Source organism: Schistocerca americana, chromosome 5 (genome assembly GCF_021461395.2).
Source record: "Schistocerca americana isolate TAMUIC-IGC-003095 chromosome 5, iqSchAmer2.1, whole genome shotgun sequence".
NCBI lineage: Eukaryota > Metazoa > Arthropoda > Insecta > Orthoptera > Acrididae > Schistocerca > Schistocerca americana.
The window spans coordinates 507188464-507195802 of NC_060123.1; positions in this window are offsets into that span (position 1 = coordinate 507188464).

The window sequence follows — 7339 nt, forward strand, 5'->3', positions numbered from 1 at the left end:
CTGCTTATGCATTCACGGTGTATGGGTAAACGTATTGAATTATACAAAAAACTTGAAAAGGCATCTCATTCAGACTTGATAGGAGGAATGTCACAGTATTAGTGAAAGAGTACTGGAAAGCAGTTCGAAATTATACAAAAAATTACGGAATGTTTTTAAAAATGAAGACATTCAAGGGCCTCGGAGGCTCTGTATACGCGTCCTAGGGTTAAAAAAGGTAGGAAGATTTTTCTGTTTAGCAAAAGTGACAAAAAGCAGATTTCAGAGTACTTGACGGCTCAAAAGTTTTATCTCAAGTACAGATAGTGTTAAGGATCAGTGGACAAATTTCAAAACCATCGTGCAAAATTTATTAGATGAGTATGTGCCAAACAAAATCGTAGGAGATGGAAAAGAGCTACGTGGTACAACAATCTAGTTAGAAAACTGCTACGGAAGTAAAGGGAACTTCACAACAAACATAAACATAACAAAAACCTTGCAAACAAACAAAAATTACACGAAGCGAAATGTAGTGTGAGGCTGGCTTTGCGAGAGGTGTTCAATGAATTCGAAAGTAAAATTCTATGTACTGACTTGGCAGAAAATCCTAAGAAATTTTGGTCTTATGTCAAAGCGGTAGGCGGATCAACACAAAATGTCCAGACACTAGACCAACAAAATGGTACTGAAACACAGGATGACAGACGAAAGGCCGAAATACTAAATGTCTTTTTCCAAAGCTGTTTCACAGAGGAAGACTGCACTGTAGTTCCTTTCTGCATTGACACACAGATGGCAAAATGGTAGACATCGAAATAGATGATAGAGGGATACAAAAAAAATCAAAATCGCTAAAAAGAGGAAAGGTCGCTGGACCTGATGGGATACCAGTTAGATTTTACACAGAGTACGCGAAGGAACTTGCCACCCTTCTTGCAGCGGTGTACCGAGGTCTCTAGAAGAGCGTAGAGTCCCAAAAGATTGGAAAAGGGCACAGGTCATCCCCGTTTTCTAGAAGGGACGTCGAACAGATGTGCAGAACTATAGACCCATATCTCTAACGTCGATCAGTTGTAGAATTTTGGAACACGTATTATGTTCGAGAATAATGACCATCATGGAGACTAGAAATCTACTCTGTAGGAATCAGCATGGGTTTCGAAAAAGACGACCGTGTGAAACCCAGCTCGCGCTATTCGTCCACGAGACTCAGAGTGCCATAGACACGGGTTCCCAGGTAGATGCCGTGTTTCTTGACTTCCGCAAGGCGTTTGATACAGTTCCTCTCAGACGTTTAATGAAAAAAGTAAGAGCATATGGACTATCAGACCAATTGTGTGATTGGATTGAAGAGTTCCTAGATAACAGAACGCAGCATGTCGTTCTCAATGGAGAGAAGTCGTCCGAAGTAAGAGTGATTTCAGGTGTGCCGCAGGGGAGTGTCGTAGTACCGTTGCTATTCACATTATATATAAATGGCCTTGTGGATAACACCGGAAGTTCACTGAGGCTTTTGCGGATGTTGCTCCATATCGAGAGATTGTAACAATGGAAAATTGTACTGAAATGCAGAAGGATCTGCAAAGAATTGACGCATGGTGCAGGGAATGGCAATTGAATCTCAATGTAGACAAGTGTAATGTCCTACGACTACATAGAAAGAAAGATCCTTTATCATTTAGCTACAATATAGCAGGTCAGCAACTGGAAGCAGTTAATTCCATAAATTATCCGGGAGTAGGCATTAGGAGTGATTTAAAATGGAATGACCATATAAAATTAATCGTCGGTGAAGCAGATGCCAAACTGAGATTCATTGGAAGAATCCTTAGGAAATGCAGTTCGAAAACAAAGGAAGTAGGTTACAGTACACTTGTTCGCCCACTGCTTGAATACAGCTCACCGGTGTGGGATCCGTACCAGACAGGGTTGATAGAAGGGATAGAGAAGAGCGCTTCGATACAGGATTATTTAGTAATCGCGAAAGCGTTATGGAGATGATAGATAAACTCCAGTGGTAGATTCAGCAAGAGAGAAGCTCAGTAGCTCAGTACGGGCTTTTGTTGAAGTTTCGAGAACATACTTTCACCGAGAAGTCAAGCAGTATATTGCTCCCTCCTACGTATATCTCGCGAAGAGACCATGAGGATAAAATCTGAGAAATTAGAGCCCACACAGAGGCATACCGACAATCTTTCTTTCCACGAACAATACGAGAATGGAATAGAATGGAGAACCGATAGAGGTACTCAAGGTACTCTCCGCCACACAGCGTAAGGTGGATTGCGCAGTATGGATGTAGATGTAGATGAACAAGAATTTGACGCCAGCAATGATATTAATTAATTTTCACTATGATTATATTAGTGATTTTTATGTGTGTTGCGAGGGCTAACTAGAGATACCAAATAAACACCAATGATACCTTAGTGTAGAGGTGAGGTCTTTCCCATTAGTTTTTGTGGTCATCATTGTCAGAGCCGCTGGTTCTTTTTCTGCATCCGTAGTCGTTCGATTGGTGTGTAAAAATGAGTCCCTGAGCTAGAACTATGCACAAAAGTAATGCTTCCTCGTACAATGCACCCTCGTATCGAACCAGCTACGGATGGTGTGGGTTAAACTGATTCAAGTTTCTCATATCATATTTCTATCTCACTGCACATTCCAGTAGTCTTTGCGCAAGGAAATTCTTTCTGCAGGAGAAAATACTGTAATATTTTTGCGGAAGCTAGCTGATGAATTTTGTGATGTAAAAAGGGAGGTCGAAGAAACAACCTAAATGTGAGGAAACGGAAGCCATTCTTCTATTCAAGTACTAACTGAACCACGCTACTCTCAACATCAAACAACTACTCGAAGGAAAGAGGAGTTTACAACTTCCGAGACAAAATTGGTGCGACCCTGGAGGGCTGAGGTTGCGCTTTGACAGGGGCAGAGGGAGGAGTTTGGGTCAGTGGTCCAGTTTGCGCCCGGAGGACTGAGTGATGCAGTGGTACCTGCTGTATCATTTGTTTATTGTGTTCAGTTTACAGAGCTATAAAGTGCCTTCAGGTCAGCGGTCGGTGGTTGGGCACATGCACAAACCGCGAAGAAGTGCTAACACCTATTCATCTAGACGGGACGTCGCCACGCAGGTGAGTGGGCCACGGTCACGTGCTGTGCTGTGGAAGAGAAGGCGTCGCCTGCTCAACGTTCTGCGATTCAGTGTTGCTCCCACTTCCGTGCTGTCGAAGACAGCCCGTCGCACTCTCAGGTGGAAGTCTGACTGTGATGCAGGATGTTGTTCTCGAGAAGATTAGGCCCTTGTCATCCACCACTGGCCACCCAAGACTGCAGGAGATGAGGAGATGTTCACAAGACGCCAGGGGGCTGTACGATCTCTCACCGCGTGGAGATGGTGGTTTGCAGATCATTCGCGATGACCCATAGTGTAAGAGGGCTGATCACAAACTTCTCATCCACGATGATGCAGTAGACAGCACTGGCAGACCATGACTGTAGTATGCTGTGTCGTCCGAACAAGGCACAGCCAGGACAAAAGCACCACAGGCGCAAAGATGCGAGCTGGTGCCAGCGCCATAGAGACTCGCCACTTGAGCGAGTCCCACCAACCGCCACGGGCGGCGCTGGGGATGAAGAGATCGACTTCTCCCTTGCCAATTGATGGACGAGTGCAATCCGTCAATGACCGGACGACAACGGAGAGAAGCCCACTCCGAAGACAAAATGGTTCAAATGGCTCTGAGCACTATCGGACTTACCTTCTGAGGTCATCAGTCCCCTAGAACTTGGAACTACTTAAACCTAACTAGCCTAAGGACATCACACACATCCAAGCCCGAGGCAGGATTCGAACCTGCGGTCGTAGCGGTCGCGCGGTTCCAGACTGTAGCGCCTAGAACCGCTCGGCCACCCTGGCCGGCCGGATGTCTTCCATGTCCTCGAAGATCACCAGATGATGAACAGGGTTCTGATGCTTTGGCTCTTCGTGGAATGGTAGAATCTCTTGCTGAATTATGGTACACAGGACAGCGGGACACTAACGGATTGTTCGTCGCGTAGCCACAAGACGGTAGTCGTGTTAGTGAAGGCGTGCACTGGTATATCTGTGTTGTGGTCACATAGCAACTCGCCGCTATAAGAGATCAGACTTTCTTTCTCTGTAGCCTAGGCCATTACATCGCCTGACTTTGGCCCTAAGAAATGCTGTTTCGCCACGTGAAATCGTTTTGCTGTATGTACAGAACAACAAAAGTTTTAAACGACAGGCGTTTGTGTATTTTTGGCTGGAATCCTCTTTTTCAATATTCTTATGACCACACTACGGACAAGTCATCACTGTAATAGAGGTAAAAGTAAATACGAATTCTCGATGTAATTCACTAGATGATGAGACGTTGATGTTGGTTTTTGGGGCGCTCAACATCGTGGTCATCAGCGCCCGCACCAATCCAATCTTTCCATTTCCAGTCTTGCCACTACCCGAATGATGATGAGATGATTAGTACAACACAAACACCCAGTCCCCGGGCGGAGAATATCCCCGCCCCTCTCAGTAATCGAACCCCGGACCTCGTGGTCCTGAGGCAGCAACGCTAGCCACTACACCACGAGCTCCGGACTAGTTCAGTCGAGTGCGCCGCTTCACCAATTGCGAACTAGTTACTGCGACTGTGTGCGATATTCAAGGTATCAACCTGCATCGAAGCTTCCAAATTGGGTGCATTGGCATTTTATGGTAAGAAGTGCTCCCTGCAACGTCTTTTGAAATATAAACCCCGGACACGAGCCCCAAAAACTGAAGCTCTACATCGTAGTAGTCACTCACGGACAACAACACCAGCAGATGACTGCTAACTATAAGTTATGGCTGATAGCTTCCCCGAGAAAAATGAAACAGAAAAGTGAGTATCCTTGATGTGGACAGCTGAGAGATTTGTGTCGATCCAGAGAGTAGGCAACCATCTCAACACCATCACTTCGTCCAATAGGCGTAGATTACGAACAACAGTACAGACTGTGTACCATAGCTATGCGCATAAAAGCTGCATAAGGAAACCCCTAAACTGCAACTTGGATCAACAGCGTTAGTATCGCATCACATCAGGAGTAAAAAAGAAGGCAGCAATATAGTCACTTAGGAAATCAATTGGAAGTGCTGGGGAACTAAAGCGAAATACTTGCAGACAAAACGTTTCACAAGCGAAAAGAGATCTATAACCTTTTTTTGTGCTGTCGTCCTCGGCTGCGTATGGTGATAATTTTCAGGTTATGTCCTATGAACAATTGTGTAAAATCAATTTTACCATACCATTCGCGTTTTGGCTTTATTGGTAGTCTGAAGTACAGATTCAGCATGCAGAAAAGGCAAAATTGCCTCTGATGGAGCTAGGAAGAAAAGCGCCAACATCAAGACTGCAACAGGAATATCTCTGGTAAACAGAGAGGAGAGACAGGACAGTTAAAGAAGAGAAAATTGAGTGTCTCTACGAAGGGGAGAAACTATCTTCTGAAACGACAGAAGAAGAAATTGTTTCCATTACGAAGACTCCAGTGATCTTCCAAACACCCAACTCCGATTTTTTTAAATGGGACTCACCTGTATAAAACTGCTCCAAACATCTGCTTGATTTTCAAATTATTTAATGTGCTAAATATTTTATGTTAAGCATGTAAAACTTTTACTATTGAAAAGAGAAAATCATAATGTTTTGCTTTTGTTACTTTTGGGGTATTCATTTTTAGGCTATTGAAAACTTCGATAATTATACTTCATATTCCTGAGCTTAGTGTCGAACAATGATATAATTTACCACCTCCAGCCCGTGATAAATGTGGATACCGTCTGCAAAATACGTTGCGAATAGTTAGTAGTAAAAGAGCGATACATTAAAACTTGATGATCGATGCGGAATAGTAAGCGACAGTCTTCCTTCCTTTCATTATTTTGAGGGTAGCATCGGCAAGAAAACATTTTGAAATGGTGTAAAATCCTGCACAAAATATGTTGGAAGACGTTAAGTGCTCTAATTCTCAAGTACTGAATGAATACAATCCAGGTAGTTTGTGTGCCATATACTGCCTCGAAATATACAGCGTGTTTCAAAGTTCTTGTATCAAACGTCTAGAGGTGATACGTCACGTCATGAATATCGCCTACAGTTGGAGACAAAATGTTCGTTGATCCTTCCCAGCGACGATAGACGCCCTTTTGGTTTGGTTATACTTATGAGAGCGGTCAGGCATTTAATTAGATTCATTTTCTTTATTTCGAACTTTACATTTCATGAAGTTCAAAGTTATTTCACGACACTATTAACAATGCGGAAAACAGGGCCAACCAACAGTCGCTGTTGCTCAGAAACTGAATACGATATCTAAAGTTCAGTTATACTAGCTTTGAAGTCAGCATATTCAGTTTTCTCACATACAGACAGTTTTTTATAGAAGGCTTACGTACACTTGTCGACCCTTTCCGCCGAGGATAGTCCTCTTGTTTTCTTGGGATTACGTAGTTAGAATGCAACACAGGTTCTCGAAAGCAAATCAGAGCTACGCGTATATCTTCTAGTATTTCTGTTTCCTCTTTCAGCTATTTTAATTTCACTGTCATTTTTTCCTATGATTATTTGTGAAACTTTTTCTCTCTTTTAACAAAAGATATTGATTGTGAAGGTCTTCGTTGATTAAGCAGACAGTAGTACAACAGAATGAAATATTTCCTAGCTGTTACACAGATATTTCTACTGCGTAAAATAACTTATTGCTTTTGGTTGTCTGACTACATATAGTAATTTTGTTTGTTAATTCACGCTGTACATTTCAACATTTGGTTTGCAACACAGTATTTCGTCTTACCACTAGACAGCAAAGTGCGTCAAAAAGTAATGACTGAGTTATTAATGAAACAGAACAAGCACCACAGTCGATACACGTAAATAATGTACTTGAGATTACAGAGAATGCAAGTAACACAGTTTTCTCTTTGTTAGGAAATGCAACAGAAAATATATCCAACAGTGATCAAGAAATGTTATAAGGCGAATCGGTAGGTGAAAAGTCCCATCAGAGTCACTCGACTCGGATTGTTGCTAGTGTCACAAGGACAGAACTGTGTTACAGTGATTAGAGGAGCATAGTAGGGAATTCACATTGATGTCTTGGCCCAGCACATTCGCCTGATCTGAAGGGTCCTATGTATGATACACGCTTAAGGCGACGCTAGTAGTCTTCCTCGCGAATTCACTTGATAAGAACGTGAAATGCTGGTCCAGTATTGTAGAACTGGCCATAATAAAATGTTTTTTTATATCTCTCTGAATTTCCTAAAATGAAAGCTATCTGAGTCTTTTGGAAA